Source organism: Cygnus olor, chromosome 11 (genome assembly GCF_009769625.2).
Source record: "Cygnus olor isolate bCygOlo1 chromosome 11, bCygOlo1.pri.v2, whole genome shotgun sequence".
Taxonomy (NCBI): Eukaryota; Metazoa; Chordata; class Aves; order Anseriformes; family Anatidae; genus Cygnus; species Cygnus olor.
In genome coordinates this window covers 12,908,468-12,926,890 of record NC_049179.1, presented here as the reverse complement: position 1 = coordinate 12,926,890, position 18,423 = coordinate 12,908,468, and the positions used below count along the sequence as shown (strand labels likewise).

Genomic DNA, 18,423 nt, shown 5'->3' with positions numbered 1-18,423 from the left:
GAAACTTCTTAATATTTGGCATTCCATTATATACATTTAGTACAGTTGCATGTATACATACTCCATTTCTTATTTTACTGCAATGGCAGGCTCTTTCTGCACAAACTAAATAATTGAATTTCTGAGTTAATAAGTCCATTCCCACAAAGCATTCCAAAGATCTTCAATGTTCGTAAAAGTTAAACTAAACTTGTTAAGTTTAACCAGAACAAAAATATGAAACTTTCACAAAAGAAGGGATCAGTCCAAACATTTATGACTTCAAGCTCTGTCCCAGATAGATGATGACCTGTTTCAAACCAACTGGGAAAACTTTAGAAGTTCTTGCCTTTATTCAATATAAATTAAATAGCAGGATAGGCTAAATGGCACTTGTCATACGGTGTCTCGGAGCAGGTGAAAGATTACAGTTCTGTGACATGCAGATTTGCTCTGGGGGAGCGTATCACAGAGGATCATTTTTGAATCACATTCCATGTGTGCGAGCCTTGACAGGTCTGCTATAGATAAAGCTATTTCAAATCCGGCAAAACATCTTTTCATTGAGTTAAATGTAATAAACAAGAAGCCTTAAAACAAAACTATTATTGAAACAAAGCTTCATGTGAACTCATGCAGGAATGAGAACTGTGTGGGCAGAGAGTCTTGGCTGGCCAATGTTATGGATAGGAGTGTTTGTGTGAGTGTGTGTGCATTTGTGTGGGAGAGAAGCAATGCAGGCTGTACAAAAACAGGTTTTGTATGGTCTTAGAGGAAAACCAGAGATAAATGGACACAGAAATGAGTGCAGGAGTAGACAATGTTGTAATTAAGTGCTGATTAAAAGTGGCTTGGAGTCTTTCACATGTTTTGATCAGACTGCACCTTTTGGGAAAGGACTACCTAAACTGTTGGAAAATAAACAGGATTGAATCAATTCCTGATTATCTTATCAGTTTTTCTTCTGACCTAGTACAGTTTTAAGACCAGAGATTGTGCAAAGTTTCATATATCACAAGATATCTATTTATAGTATAACTGATTCTTGATGTCAAATGCAAATATTTGTCTGTTACTCATTTTTTAAAACTTCTTTTTACACTTCTTAATATTGTCCACACGATGGCACCACGTTGTCTAAAAGGGGTGATTACTGCCAGCAGGATTATTGCTACATATGTAAAAATAACTTGAAATGTTCACATTCAAATAAGTTCTTGATACAATGCCAGAAAAGCTAACCAGATGAAATCAGGCTTGAATTTTGGGCTAGGAAATGTGATCAATGTTTTATCATCTTTTTAGAAAATAAAATCAAGTTAAGCAACAAAGGTAGATAGAAGACAGTACAACATATGTGCTTTGCAGGCAATCAATTTCTTAAAATTAATTGGAATATTAATTTCTAACAAAAAACATACAGAAAAAGTATGTTTTTGAAGAAAGAGTAATACTTTCTACATAAAGATATGAAACCTGATGTGCAGCAAATGATGCATGTTTATATAGGGGCACTGCTGTTATTTACACCAATTTACAGAGATTAAAATTCTGCACATTTTCAAAATAGATTGACATAATTCTACTTTGATGTTGTGGGTAATTAGCTAGAAAAAATCAAGCTGCATGAATGTACTGCAGAGTTTCTAATTTGACCAGTGTGGACATTTATTGGTAAACACTGGGTTTAATATAAAGCTTTATGGGACTGAATATTAGCACAGAATCTGAACAATCCTGTGACTGCCACAGTGTGGCCTAAATTGATGGAGTAATGGAGATCTGAACCATGCTCTAGACCTGACCATTGAGCAACTAAGGGCATGTACTGTATTTTGGTTTCGCTGGTTTTGCAATCCATGAAATGTGGACAGTGATTCATATTGCCTCATTTGCAAAGCACTTTGACATATAACAATGAAAAGCAAAATGTCTTAAGAAAGCTCTTAATGCTTCTTCCAAATTACACCCAGTAAAGAAAGGTCTACAAAGTACATTGTGGGCAGATAAAACTCACTTCCAGGCAGCTCAAACGCTGTTAGCATGAAGCTAATCCTGAGCTATTAGTCCCCGCTAAGAGACAGGGTGCATTAGTTCAGATTTGGTGCTGTGCTGATACAGCTTTTTGGAGGCCTGAGGTATAGAGAGCACTCGCATCTGCATATGTTTTGCTGTGTGATGTATATTAACAGCACACCATTGAAGTAAAGAAGAAGTATGGAATTCAAGACAGCCCTCATCTTCCTAGTTAACTGACACAGAAATAACACTGGAAAAATGAAAATCCAGTTATACATCTGCCTTTTCACTTTCCCTGCTCTTTTGCATGATCCCCTATATCATATTTCACATCACTTCTCCTCTGCCATGTCATCTACCCAAACCTACTGATTTGCAATGGTTATAAAGTTCTCTTCTAGCACTCAGTCCAAATTCCTCGTCCCTCACTCTAATCATACCAGTATCTTCCTAGGCTGCTTTCTATTTTCTGATTGTCAGGAGGTATTTTTTAGCTCAGTCAGCTGGTCAGAGGAGGAAGCCATATGCAGACTTAATAACTGGATATCTGAAAAAAAGAAAAAAGAAAAGCACAGAGAACATTACAATAAGAAATTCCACACAGCAGTGGAAGAATATATCCAAGCACTGGAAACTTTGGTGGAGTTGGCAGGTAAGAGGGTGATTTTGATAACGTCTGTGCCCACTCACCCTAAATTAATATTGCATAAATGCTGTAATTTGGGATGGAAGGGAGTGTCCTTCTAAAACGTTCTTTAGAAACACTTAGATATTTTAAGCATGAAAACTAAACTAAGGGGGCCACAGATGAGGAATACATAAGACATGAAATGCAGAAGGCATCAAATACAAGTGGAAATTAAGAAATCTCTATGTTGTTTTGTCAGCTACACCTCTCTTCTTTTCTGGTCTTGCCTCCATTCCCTGCCTAACCTGCTCTCCCTTAGTTTCCTTGCCTGTATGTAGTATAAAGAGGGAAAAGCACCTTGTATCATGCTGGCTTGGCTTCATCCTGGAAGTAGTAAAAGGGAATCTAATCCTAATTCTAATACTGTACTCCCCTGGGTAAGAGTAAAGGTTGGAAAGACCTGTCATCTTGCTGTGACGTGTGCTATTTCAGCAGGGAGATGTGCAGCCCTAATAATGCCAACTACAAGATTTGCATGATAGGTGTAGCACTGCTTATAATGAGAGGGACAACTTGTTATAAAGACAAAGGGAGAGACACCCATATTGTTTGTATTGTTTGCTTTTTTTTTTTTTTTTAATGGAGGATATACGATGAAGCGATTGACAAATGGTGGGCTTGTACAAGGCAATGCCTTTTATGTGAGAGAACAGAATCATCAGTGCTGTGCTAGAAAGGATTGCCATGACAGAGTCACTTTAGCTTTCTTTCAAGAAGTTTCTGTGTTTTTTGTCTAGGAGGTCTCAAAGTGCAACAGGATAGGCACAAGCATTAGAAAATGCTTGATGACATTAATACACACATTCACTGATGAAATTAATTCATACACATGCATCTCTGCTGTATGTTTATATGAGAAGCTCAGAGAGCTCATTTTCCAACATCTGTTAAATGCTGCTTCATACAGTACGTCAAAACAAAACTAAACAGACCATCCAGTTACAGGCCAGCTAGTATATACGTTTCTATAATGCTGGTCTTGTTTTAATTATAGGCTCCTTGGGGCAGGGACCATACCTTTATCTATTTCCCAAATAGGAACAACTACAGCAGAGATGCTCAGTAAGCAATAGCCTAAAGTTGTTATTAAAAGTGGTTGAAAGATGACAGGAAATTGAAATAGACCTGGTGCAAATAACCAGAGATACAGGCATATGAATTCTACACATAAACCAGCACCAACTAGTAAATTCTCAGTGTGGGGTATAAAGATGCAGCTGCCCGAGTAATTCTGACGTTAATAGGAGTTGCTAGGAGAAGAGCCCACAAACCACAGTGCTGTCTCTGTGGGTCTGACAAGCCCACAGAAGGGAATAAGAATTATACATGCCAGCATTTATTTATATATACATATATATAGTTATTTAATTATATGGCACACCGGTTAAAAATACCTAACCAGCTTTTAGCATAAATCCCATTTCCAAAAGTGGCAACAGTCCTGAAGAGCCAAAGAGTTGTTTCTGCAGCTTGTTCACGTTAAAACTTTTAGGAGTTAGGTGATCTATGCCTTTGAAGATCTCAGTCTATGAAAAAGACCTTCAAAAATTGCATTTAGCTGTTTCAGAAAATGTTGCATGTAGAATTTATAAAAAATATTATATCCTGAAACAGCATGAAAGCAAGAAACTAGTGAATAAACAAAGCTCTGAATTAAAGCTTGAGTTATCTGTCCTTTATAGGCAGTATTTAATAAAACTCTTAAAACTCCTGAAACACTATTTAGCATGGATTATTGTTATAGGGCCTCTTTAAAAATTAAACACAGCAGTTTGTGAAACATCAGACAGCAATTTCTATCCTTCCTCCCTGGTTTCCTACCACTCCTCTCTTGCTTGGGCTTTGTGCCTCTTCTATATCCTGAAGAAACAACTGAGCAGTTGTTTGGGGAAAAGTTTAAGGTTCATCAGCTTTTCCGGTCTTTTTGCTGACAATTTTGGCAGCATCAGTTCAGCCAGAACACCCAAGATGTATTATAGTCTTGCAAGTAACCAGTAAATTTAATTGACCATGAAAAGTTATATTTTGCCAAATAAATATATATCTATGCATGTATGTATACATATACGTGTATACATACATATGTATGTACATATAATAAAAGTGAATTAGCTCTATACACACATACTAGGTACTTTAATGTTGGCACAGCAATAACATGTAGTTCAGTGTGTGAAGGAGAACAATCTTACCTCATCTAAAAATATTAACTGGTTTCTTTTGAAACTACCTGAACTAATCTGTTCTTTCAGCGTAATCTTGTGTGGTCCTGGACATATTCATACTCAAGGCTGATTACAAATGACTTCACATCACATGGTAATCCAGAATAGCACTCTAGCTACATTTTATGCTTCATCATGTCCCTTTTTTTCTTGTCCATCATCTTTCCCCTTTCTGCCTGATGCACAATTCTGTCCACAAATCCAGTTGACCTCAGGTTCTACTTGTGGCTGAGAAGTCACTCAGAGACAGGCCAATTTATGAGGCTGTGCTCTTTGGTCCTCTTAAGCCAGTCAGTGTGATAACTCCCCCTAGGACATGTTGAGCAGATGACCATGTTGAGTGCCTCCCACCTTGTTTCCTACAGAGGGGAAGCCAACCAAGATAAAGGGGAAAATCAAGGTATGAAACTGCAAACAACAGTTAACCCCAGCCTAAGAAGTTCCTGAAGGAAGTAGTCAGCTGTAATATCCTTGGTAAGCCCAGAAACAAGCTTCAGAGGATGAGGAAGTCACCCAGTGATCAGACAGTCACAAAGATGCATGGCATAACAAGTTCATGCTCATACCTGTTACGAAATAAAATCACAACTCATAATAAAATAATAAAACATATTTCTTACAAAAATGGGAGTGGACTAGCTTTCTATGTGCATGGTAAACAGATGAAGCCCAGGTGAAGGACTGTAACTAACTGTCTTTTGGTTTTATGGCATCATCTTTGATTAGTGATCATGGTAGATAGAGGTAATAAATAAAGAGAATACCAAGGCCAAAAATCCCCTAGATTTGATCTTTGTATTTCTGGTCACTGTTTTAAAGAAAGTGAAAACTCCTTCCGTTTCCCTAGCTAACATGGGTAACAGTACCCTATTTCACACTTTGTCATACATGTATCAGGTACATTTTCATCCTTAGTTTACCATACCTGTGTGTTAGCATCCTTGCCTGATAAATGGGCATAACTCCTTTGTAAAGGATATAATAAGAACTACTTTGTGGATGGTTTCTAGGTGCTGACCAAAGCACCATATAAATATTGCAAATAAAATATTGTTCATAAATGTCCTGGCATTCTAAAATGTACCACAAAATCTTTCTGCATATATTTGGTGTCAAATCACACCAAAATTCACAGGTTTAATTAAAAATAAAATTGATAACTCCATCATGACAAAAATATTCAGGATCTGTTGTCTTTTCCCCACATTCTTTTTCCAGGCACAAGTGAAAATTTGTTTAAAAGGCATCCACATAACTATCTCAATAATTGCAGTGCATGACCTTTGATAAAACATACCTTATTGTTCTCACTGCTCATTGAAAATGTTGATGCTTCCAGCAGTGCTTGTATTTTAACATTTTCCTCTGTCCCATGCTAATTAATATCTAGCTGCATATATCAACTGATTATGCCATGTTAGGCGGTTTTGGAATTTTATCTTGAAGTGCTAAGTGATTTTAAACAGCATCATGCTCTGGGACTTGTGAATGGTTTCTACTGAACACTAGGCTTAACACAGAATTAAGAAACACCAACACAAATTCCTGCTTCCTATGAAATTAGCTTAACAAGGATTTGAGGAGTAACCATTTGCACTATATGGTTGATGTGAGCAACCATTTCATCAAAGCAATTATGTCTGAGAACAGAACATTCATTCATCACAAAAAGAATTGAAACAAAGTTGATTTATACCACACATTTGACCTGTTACACAACACAACCATTAGCTGTTTGGTTTTAGAAGTTAAATGTTACATGTAAGTGATGCAGGTTATTTGGTCAGTCCATGTAACCTATAGCAATTTTAGGTTTTCTGCAATAACACAAGGTTCATATCGTAAAGAAAGATGTCAGAGTCAGTATAAATGCACAATAATGATTCTTCAAACGTATTTCAAGTTATTGTACAAAGAGAACATATTAATGTGCTGGGGTAGGGCAATTTTTCTAAAGGAACAGTGTAATTAACTGAGGACAATTCTCCTGTGTAACTGCCATGAAGAGAGTATTCATCAGCTGGAGACGTTGTGCCTGCAACATAACAGCACCATTGGCTAAAACATGCTTCCTGAGGGTGGGACAGTGAAGTTGAAACTGAACTGATAGGCAAGGAAAGAGTTCTTAAAGAGCCTGCAAAACATATCTATGAAATCAAAACTACAGAGAAAGAGAAGAACATAAACTAAAGCTGTTCAAAATATTTTAAAATTTGTATGGCTATCTGTGCCTGGGGAGAATCTAATATGACATGAAGCATCTGAACGTGAACAGAGATTTTCCCCACAGAAATAAACAATAAATCATCTTTTCAGTTTAGTAGTCAGATATAGCTATAATTAAATTCTTCAGTAACAGTCTATGAAGTTTTTTGCTGATACTTTTCTCCCCTGTTGATCCAAGTTAAAAATGTTCACTTGAAAGAGTATTTTAGAGACTAAAAAATAAATAGATCTTTGCAAAAGTTAAAAATAGTTTGTTGCATATCGTTCCTGTTACTGTGCAAAGATCCTGGTATGCTTCAAGTTATGGAAAGAAAAGTGTGTTGCATTTACAGCCCTGAATTCATTGTCTATGTACCATTTTCATGTTGAGTACAATCAGGGCAGCACCAGGGGAGGTATAATTAATAGCTTCACTTAGGTAAAGAAAACAAACCATTAGTGAGGTGAATCTATTTTACCCAATTTTGCCAAATTACTGTGTTACATTCTTCCAATCCAGAAGAACATTAATGGAAAGTGTGAATAGATGGGCAGGCTTTTGTAAAAACAACAACTGAATAGCTCTTCAAATTGGTTACAAGAGTAACAGCTGTTGAAGATCAGCTATTATACCCCAAACCCATTGCTGCTGTAGTAAATTTCACAGAGCAGAATAAACATTCCAGAATGCTTTAATTACCTTAAATTATGAACATTTTTTAAAACCATATTTCTGATTCAAATAAGTCTGTCTTTCCATCCCAGTCCTCTGAATTCTGTCTCATGAAGCTATGTACACAGACAGCAAAGAAATCATCTTGCAACAATCTGCCAGAAGAAAATAAAACAGATTCTTTAGTCTCTTAGTGCAATACATACTCCTCAGACTTTTTATATATTTTTTTCTGAACTCTTTCCACCTTGTTAACATCTGTTCTAAAAAGAGTGGATGCCCTACCTGGGCAGAGTGGCTCATGTAATGCTTTATTCAGTGGTAAGGACACTGTTCCCCCTTAACACTTGGCACACACACACCCATTTCCAAGACTGCATTCACCGTGAGGGTGGGTGGGTGGCTTGGGGCTAGCCAGAGAAAAGGGTTGCAGTCCTCCAGTCTCCTCTTCTCATTTCCATTTGCTAGAGTAGTCTGAGACCTGCACATGCTGCTTCCCCAGCATCAAGGAAGCAGGAAGGAGAAGGGAGATTGGATGCATGGAACAAAATGTGGGTTCAATAGATAGGCTCAAAGCACCTAGGAGCTGCTTTACTGAATTCAGGTGTTACTGAATTATTCCATGCTGCTCTTGGGAGACTAGAAGGGACTCCTCTTGCACAGTAGGATTACGATTTTCTCACTCCCAACCATTCTGCTGCTCTAGGTAAATGCTAGTTTTGCCTACAGCTAGGCTGGCTGTATTTGTCCGTACACAGTTTCAACAACCAATTTCCATTAAATTCTTTATTAAAGACATTACAAAAGGAGATGAAGTTATAATTTTAGAGGTATAATTAGGTATATATTCTAAATAGCGTAAAGCATTTGACTTAGGGTCAGTAGTCAAGACCAAATAAAAAAACACAAGTTAATGGCTATTTTCAGCTAGGAAGCATATTAACAAGGAGATATCCAAAAATCTACACCCAAACTGGGATTAATATAATGTATTTACTACTCATCTGGAAAGCAAGCAAGCATGCAACAACAGAGATGGCATAACTGTGAAATTACATAGGATTGTTTAGAAAAGCCATAACTTAAAGAAATAAAGGAAATAAACAAAAGCTAAAGGAAGGGTCTGGGCAACAAGATGGCAGCTGAAATTTAGCATAGTTAAGTGTAAGGTAATGTGCATTGAAAGGAACAATTCAAACTATTCATATACACTGATGGTTTGCAAAATCACTCAAGAAAAAGATTTAGGCGTTACTGTGGACAGCTTAATGGAAATTTCTACTCAGTGCACAGCAGTGGTCAAAAAAAGCAAACAAGATGTCAGGCTATATTAAAGATGGATTGGAAAATAATACTGGAAATAATAACAATACCATCAAATACATCAATAATGTATTCTCTGTTTTAAGAATAGCTTATTTTGCTTTCACTCTTGAAAATCACCTAAAATATGGAATTGAAGTGGATTTAAAGGCATAGATAAACTTCTATAAAGTGAAAGTTTTTTAAAGGATATCAGAATTGTGACATCCTTGAAATTAATTTTCTTTTCCTTTAAACAACTTATCTGCTCCTCAGTTCATAAGTTTGTAAACAAAGATAGTGGGAGGCACTTACCTTTGCCATATCTATAGATGAATGGCTTAAAAATGACATACAGCCTATTGATGGGCCTCTTTCCAGCACAAATGCGTCATTTCTCTGTTACTGCTGAGAAAAATGGAAAGGAGCAGTTCTTCACCAAGCCTCCTCTCTGCTCTCCCCTGACCCTAGTCTGCAGGGCCCAATCCAGTGCCACTTCCTATCTGGTTTACACTCAGCTGGTGTCTGTACCCATCACCTTCTATTCAAATTTCACCTGCTTCCCCAGGTCCAGTCCAGCACCCTAACCTGAGACCTCCCTTCCTTTAATCCCTTCCATTTCCTCATGCCCCACACTTGCACATCTCAGAGCTGATCAACCCTCTGCTGCTTCTACAGTCCCACACCAGTTATCCCAGTGCTCTCCCACATGACTTTATGACCCACTTTTCCCCCACTGCAGGCACAGCTCACCAGCTTAGTTCCTTCAGCTTTGCTGTCAGGATTGTTGATGCTGCTGGACATCCCTTATTTGCCTCCCCTGCAGTATTTATGCAGCAGGTCGCTTCCCCATGTTCTGCAGACCACTGTCAGACATGCATTATGCTGTTGACATTATCACTTACACAGTAAACTAGAAAGACTAAAATCAGAGGTTAATTTATGGCAGAGGAACCCCCCATGTACACACCCACCCAGTTTAGGGCTATAGCATACCTCAGTGCATATATCGCTTAGATATTATTTAAGGCAGAGGTTTCTCTCCTGAATACTTGACATTCCAGATTGAAGGCTGTCCTATGAACTATGGACAGTGATATACACCAACCTTTGTGGTTCCTAGGTTCGTAGTGCTTGCTGTAATTAGATGTCAGATTTGTAAATTCAACATTGTTTAGTCTGAGGATAAGTGAGGAAAATGGGAAACTCATTTGCCTAGCAGTGGGAGGGTGTGGAGTGAGACAGTGTTGTTTTCTGCAGAGGATTTTTATTTTTATTACTAGACTCCTGAGAGCCTAAAGATGTCACTAGGTCCTTACGCTGTTCTGGGCTGTGAAACCAGCAAGGGAAAATATGAACTGATGCAGTTTTATATAACTTACAAATGTGTTTAGCATTTTCTGTGACAGAGTGAAGGCAGTCAAAAAATTTAACTGTTTCCTTTATGAACTTTATTTTGTTTATCTGTAAGCTTGCTCTATACCAGCAGAACTGGCAGTAGTCTTGTCCAGAGCAGGGGCAGGACACTTTCCCACATAACCATAAATTCTTATTTCAATGAAAGCAGGAGAAGAAAAAAAAAAAAAGAAGAAAAGAAAGTTATGCTGTGAAATGGCATTATTACCTCTAACAAAAAGCATATGGAATAGTAGCTTGCACATAGGTCTGAGAGCCAGGAATAAATCAGTGCTAGTCTAGACATGCTGATTCCAGCTGTGGTCCTGAAACAAGCTGTTAGTGCTAGAATTTGATTAAGCCTAATGCCCATCTGGAGAAGATGATGAATGAAGGCAGAATACCACTGTCCCATCAGAGTTGTGCTTAGAGGTATTTGTATTATGGCTGGAAAACAGGCCGGAGAACAAGGGTTTCTCATTGTATTCCTGTTTCTCCCAGTAACTGACTGGTTCCACAGCCAGTACGGTACAGACAGTGTGGTACATTCTATGGAATTGTGACTTACCACATAGCCCTTTTCTTCGCCTCAGTATAGGCAAAGCAGCAGCAGCAATGTCTTTACTCGGTCCTGGTTTCCACCTATTTAGTATGGCCCTCAGTCATTACGTCTCTTGTGCTTTCTCCACAGTGGCTGTAACATTTAATTAATTAATATTTATAAGCACACAGGAGATGGAAAGCCCTATATATTATATGTTTAAGGTGAGTAATTACCTCACAAAAAGACAAACTCTGACCAGTGATGTAATTTCAGAATGCAGAGTGCTGGCAGGGACTTAGAAACCCTCACAAACATACCTCCTCCCTCCTGCCCTTCTCCTTCCTTCTGCCTCCTCTCCCTTCCCCAAAAGAATGAATCCCTGTCAAAAGTGACCTGATATGAATAACATTTGCACCTCCTTTACTATTATTTTCTTTTCATGCAGCATAAGGGTCCTGGTTTATCTGTTCACTTTAGTTTAAATTCTGCCATCCGCAGACAAAACTTTTTGCTCCACTACACAGACTTTATTCACCAAAGAACAACCTCCCCAAACCCTTGCAGAGCTTATGAAAGGCGTTTTCACTCGCTTGGGTTAAATGAGCACTGTGTGTTTTCTTTCTTCTTCCTTTTTTTTTCTTTGGTTAGGAGTAATAAATGAATCATTTCAACTTTGGGCAAGGAGTTTAGGTGTTGTATTTGTACCATGCAACTACATAAACACAGAACGAGCCAGTTAACCAATGAATTGCAGGGATTAGAAGCAATGAGATGATCTAAAGCATTTTAACACATTTTCCATATATTAGTCCTTGGACTAGTTGTGTTTTGCTTTCTTACAACAGACACAAGTCAGTAAAAGTCCAAAAGGAAAGTTTGAGGTTTTACATTTCTGTTTGTGGTACAGGAAAAGGGTTACGATCTCAGTGGTTGATTCAGTGAAATAACATCTCTTTTATACACATCTGCCTAGCAAGTAGGGCGGTAGTTGGAAATACCCAATCTAAAGCATTAAAGATTTGCTGGCAAATAGCAAGGCATTTTCTGCTGAGGAAAAATTGTTATATTGAGTAGTCACTTTGAATGCTTAGGAGTTACAGTCAAATATCCAAACACTGTGGAGTTACACTGCATTTATTATTTTCTCAAGTATTTAACACACTGGGAACTGACTCTGCTGTATATATCATGTCCAAGAAGGAACGATAATAGTGAACTTAAATAAGAAGAACCTTGGCAATGGTAAGTAATATTTTTATATCAAATTATTTGGGCATCATACAGTCAACTGTTTTTATATGTCAGTATGTATCATTTTCAATTGTTTTTATTTGACAATTTAAATGAGAAGAGTAAACAGGTAAGACATAAAACCAGAGGTATTTCACAAACTATATATTTTTTGCCTTTCTATTCACTGTTTTGTTTTTAAGTTATATGAGAAATTTGAAGGAAGTTATTGTTGTTGAATTATCAGTCTTATGATTTAAAAGAGAGATGCTGTACACGGAAGTACCTTAACTTAGGTCACTTTTGCTTTGCTATACATTTCTCTTGACACATATGAAAGTCAGCAGACTGAGAATTTTGTGAGCTTGTAGCTTTCTTCAGTTTTGAAGGCCTCTTAAAATCTGCAATATTGGGAGGCAGAAAAGAAACAAAAACATAAATCAAATGATTCATTGCTCAAATGCATTTTAAATTTACAAATTCTCTCTCAATAGTAATTCATCTTCATAAAAAAGAGAAAGGAATTAATTTCAAAACAGGATATAGAGGAGAGGATATGGGATATTTTTTAGCTTTTGCTAAGTACTTTTTTTTTCAGAATTGTTTCTAACCTTTCTGCTCACTTCAAATGTTGTGTAGCTGCAAGCTTTACTCTTAAATGTTTTATTTTTCTTTAAAGAAGAAATATAGAAAAATGTATGTCTTCATGAGAACTGGATAGTACTACCTAATCCTCTGAAAACACATGCGCATTTCCAATCCATTTTACAATTAAATATTAATATGATTATTATGTTTCAGAACATACTTCCAGGCAAGACATCCAAATGCACTATTTACTTGAATCTCTGTATGAACTAGCCTATACAGGAAATCAGTAAATTGGTCCAGAGTCTCAGACTCAAAGGGGATGCATATTTGTTTAGTCATATACTATAAATAACATCTGTAGCCTTGGAACTGTGCCAACATTATTAATGCAATGCTCACTTAATAGTTCCCTCTGTTATGAGCCTCATTAGTAACTGATTCATACAGTATGAGCCTACAGAAAAAACACGCAGGCTAGTACAACACACACATTGACGATATATTGTCCATACTGCCAGCGTAACCTCATTTGTTGTGCAGCTGGTAAGCTGTGAGCCAAGGGCACACCTCCTGGCCAGCAGCCCCCTGGGAGATGCAGTCAGTGCAGAGGCTCTCTGCAGGGGGATTGCTGTCAGGGTGAAAGTGGGGGCCAAAACACTCCCCTCTTCCCCCACGATACCATCCTGTGGCTGGGAACAGATGACATAGTGCTCTGCGGCTGTCAAATTGCTTCACTCTATGCTGAGGGACAGACCCTACGGACCATGGCCTCTTCATCACTTCAACACGGTTTTGCTATTAGAGAGCACCAAGGATGTGGTCTGCTCCTTGTATTTTTCTAGTACTGTTATAACATTTATCTTGCCTGTATTACAGTATGACAAACACTGTACACTGTAAAATAACTTGCATATTTTCCTGCTTTGATATTTCTGGAATTACCATACAGAATAAACTTTGTAGGAAATATATTCTGCATAATGAGATGGGTTGGTATAGGATATCATTACTTGACACCAGCAAATACTTATTGTTTTCTAAGAGTAGTTGATTGCCTTGTCTAATTAAAAGACTATCACTTAATTCTCTTTTAGTACTTTTTATCAGAGAAATCCCCACCCATCTGAGAAAGAAGGTAACAGCCACAACTCATTTGCATTGATGAGGACAGGGATCCAGAAGCACAGGGAAGTAAACTTATCTGATGTTAAAGCATCAGGTCGCTATCAGAGCTGGAAGGAGATATCCAGACTCACAGTACAGTGCTCCGTTGAAAAATGGGCTGGGGCATATTGTTACTGTTTTATGGAGTGAGTGGTGTGTATTAGATATGGTAGATAAGGATAAATTATAGGTACTTGAAGTCATTGTCCAAGATTAATGGTCAGCCTACACTGATATTGACAAAAACTTAACATATTATACGTAGAGATCCTTTGTTTTGGCCAGAAACAGGAAAACCAAAAACCAAAACCAAACAACTACCACCAACTTTTAAACTCCTGTTCTTGTATGCTACCCCCAAAAGTCTGGATATTCTTAACTCTTGAATGTTTGAGTCAAGTATTTTAAGATCACAAATTAAAAGACAATATTTATAATCGGTTAAAAAGATGTTGAAGAAAATGTAAAGAAAACCAGACTGGAAATCTTGGGTTACAATGTTGGTTGTATGGTTGTCTTAGAACATGATGTTAGACAATCGTTTGGGACTCAAATTCCAGAAAAGACTGTTTCTTTTGGGATACTTGAGTTTAGACAAAGGATTTAGGATTATTTCTTACAGAGAGAACACTAGATATTTTCTGGATTCCTACTCAAAAATGGGCACATGTGAGGAAAAAGGCATTGAAAATTTGACCTGCCTGAGCTCATTTCTGCTCCAGTGTCAGTCATTCAGTGGCTGCCCTGAGTCCTAAGCCTGCTTTAGCACATGGCAATCTGTAAGCCTGACCATGCTGTTTTACACATTCACAGACATACCAGGTTTTTGCACATACCCAGACAGCCTTCCAGAGAGCCTTTCCTATTCACAAGACAGACATGCAGTCAGGAGGTAGACAAACTGTTGCATAATCTGATCTCACAGCTGCTCTTGTCCCCTGCATCAGTTGCAAAATAAATATAGTAGCTGTGATCTGAGTTATAACTACTTCTTATGGAATAAGGTATCCCTTCCACTCCTTAATGCAATGGATCTCAATTACCCACTCTCTGGGAACCCTGGACTACAGACACTGTGGAACTAACAGTTATTTTTCAGTGTTAAAACTGATGTCATCACAAAAATAAAAAAAAATAAAACCAATAAAATATTAGGACATGCAATAACGTTTCATGACACCTCCCGACCACCACCTACTGATCTTCATGAAAAAATGCTAGGGAAGTGATCATGGTTTTTAATGTGCCATAACAGTACTATTCAAGCTCTTTTGGACAAATACGTAAATAAATGCAAATGAGTATCTGAATACAGAGGTGTTTAAAATAAATAGTAACTAACAATCTATATATGGCTAGAACAAGTTTTCAGGATTGGGGGGATAATGTCTTCACATTCAGATTTGATGCTTATTTTAAAAGATATGCTTTACCTGGAGCAGAAATTGTTGCCATCAAGACAGGAATAACAGATTAAAATTTTCTTTGTCAGGCCAATTAGACTAATTAATTTGAACAACTTCTTCTGAACCTAAAATCTGTAGGAAAAAAAATAAAAAATCCCAGGTCAGGAATCCTCATCTGAGGCCTCTTGGTCACTAACTCCAAGCTATTTAACATTAGATACTGCTCTGAAGGTGTAGACTGATCTCAAAACATGTGAGAAAAGCTGTCTCCCAAAGACACTAGATCCTAGACTGTTTAGAATGCTAAATTTGGCTCCAGTATCAATCACACACTCAGGCTAGATTGTAGTCACCCTCATTGGATCTCATGAAGTGCCAGGAGCATTATGTTTTGTGTCTTACCAGGGAGCTATTTTTTCTGACAGACTATATTATTTCACCCACAAGAAACGTGTACGGTAATTTAGTCTCATCTTGCTGTCAACAATGATGCTAGTGAGCAATGCATGCAGTCAAGAGCGAGACAGCTGCCACTGGAGCTTTATACTGTTATCTTCAACACCACAAATAAAAACCATCCACTCAGACTCATTCTGATTGTCACAGCCTTAGAGGCACAGTAAAGCAAAAGAAATGTGTGTCAAGGTTTTGTTAGTGCAGAGAAGTGGCTGTATTAAGTAGCTGTGCCTCTTTGAGGCATCAGGAATGACAAATACTCAGAAGTAGCTTTAGCTAAAGCCTTGCAACTGAAATGACTACTGTACTTATAAATGCAGTAAAGTCATCTTATTCAGGCATAGGTATCTACAAGAAAGAGATTGCGTAATTTCTCATCAACCACTGACAATGTTAAATTAAAAACAAAAAAATAGCAAACCCAGCAACCAAGACAGAACCATGCATACTACCTGTGAGATGCTAAGTGATAAAAAGCCCCAGACTTCACTGAGGCTGAGATCAGGCTATAGAAAGTGGTGCCTGTGACAGAAAGTAAAATATGGAGCAAATTCTGCCACTAGTACTCAAATGGACTAAATATATTCATCTTTGATTACTTCCATTCATTCCTATCTCTCTGTTCAAGGCATAAAGGAAAAGGTAGTAGCAACAAATATGGCAAAATTCAGAGACTCACAATAAAAATGCAGCATCAGACAGGTCTAAATACACCTTTTATACTGAACTAATGAAAAATACAGAGAAAATTTTCATATGATTTTTATATGTGGAATAAGTTCATTTTTCTTTTTGCCCTTTACTTTTTTTGCCTGATAAATCATAGTTTTGGCAATTGATAATTCCCCTTTCATTCAACCTAAAGGGCCCCTTATTTCAGCTTACAGTTTAGGAGAATATAAATCAAAAGGAATGCAAAGTCAGATGAAAAAGGAACATTATGTGACTAGAAATGTGGAATGAGGAGGTAAAGTCATAACTTTTTAAAATATTTGTTTTAAATTAGAATGACACCATACAGGGGAGCTCACATACTGTTTTTACTACTCTTGTGCTGCAGTAACTTATAAACTCTGCATTGGTCAATGGCTTTAAAGAAATTGATGGACCTTTTTTTTCAGTACCAGCTATTTAGTAATTTCATAGTTCAGACACAAACATCCTGTAGTATCACTCTAATCCCAACATAATCATTTATGCAGTCTATAGACTCAATACAAAAATATTAAAATAATAAACACAACTCAAAACCTCATGTTTAAAGAGTACCATTCTTGCTGTGTGTGATACACCATACCATGGCTAAAGTCAATGCACTAACCACTGACACTACTGTTATTGTTCAATTAGACTTGCTTTTAATGCAGTATTTATATCATATAGGTTACTTTTCTGTAAACAAAGCATTGTATGCATAGAGTAACAGAGTTTGGGAGATGAAGCAAAAGTACCTTCTGATGAGCGTATGCTTCATATTAAATCTTCATCCATGGACCTACATAAGCACTATTTTACAGGATCTCTCTAAGGCACTACAACAAGCAAGAACACCTGAATAAGGTTAGTAATCATGCACAGCGAAAGTGCATGTCATGCAACATAAAGTATTTGGGAATACCAGGTCTAGGAACTTTAATTAACTCAAAGGGTGGCACTGCATTGGAAAAGATTCTAGGAGGCTGCAGAACTGGATACCATTATGAAAGAGTCAGGTAATAAAGCTCACACAAGGAAGTCAATTTTAAAAAAGGATCTGAAGAAAAAGGAGGAGATCCAAATATATGAGAGCAGCATGAAGCTGAGAGAAAAGAAGGGCAGAGGAAGGAAAGATAAAAGTATGCAGAGAATAGAGGATGACATCAGTACAGAGATAAATGAGAAAAGAATTCTACAAAGACTTGAAGAGCAGGGTATTTTTCCTAGTACAAGAACTGAACAAATTTTAGAGGCAACAAATTTGAAACAATTACAAAGAAGTATATTTTTAGGTAGCACATGAAACTCATTGCCTCTGGGTAATCAAAACTTAATGGGAGCCAGAAATGGGTAGATTATAGGTACACTACACAAGATTCATTTCATCTGTAGAAGAAAAATCCTTTATGCTTCCTGGCAAAAGCAGGTACTAAGTGATGAAAAGAATTAGAAAGAGATTTACCTAATTTGACATAGTGCAGTACTTATCCATTATGGCCTCATGTAGCTTCTCTTAAAACAATACTATCCAGTCATAACGTAAAAAGCTCCAACAGTTTTGGAATTCATACAAAACCTCAGAGAGCCAGCCTACTCTTATCAACAAGGCACTCAGAAGAAACTCTTCCTGAAAGCAAGTTACCTCTTGAGTACTTTTTTTTGCAAGGTAATTGTATTGAAGCAATTGCTATTAGCCATTGCTGGAGAAAATACTGGATTAACTGTGCTTATAGGGTGACGCAATGTGCCAGTTCTTATGTTGCTCTGTTTTGATGGATGGAAGGGCAGAGTGAAAGCTGCAAAACCCAAGACAGAGATGACTAATCCAGTCCTGGCTTAGCAGCAATGAG

The 18,423-nt window shown here is 37.4% G+C and overlaps 1 long non-coding RNA gene across 3 annotated transcripts in view; it reads right to left on the bottom strand.

Moving 5' to 3' along the window:
- Positions 1-1,687: 1,687 nt before the first annotated feature.
- Positions 1,688-18,423, bottom strand: part of LOC121075956 — a 37,643-nt gene continuing 20,907 nt past the window's right edge. For 2 of the 3 annotated variants that reach the window (XR_005823268.1, XR_005823269.1), the window contains 6 exons: positions 12,547-12,661; positions 11,055-11,180; positions 9,845-9,957; positions 9,407-9,499; positions 7,817-7,944; positions 1,688-2,545 (listed from right to left, as the gene is read on the bottom strand). This is a non-coding gene — a long non-coding RNA (uncharacterized LOC121075956). The remainder of the gene's footprint in view (positions 2,546-7,816; positions 7,945-9,406; positions 9,500-9,844; positions 9,958-11,054; positions 11,181-12,546; positions 12,662-18,423) is intronic. The other variant, XR_005823270.1, reaches the window with a different exon arrangement.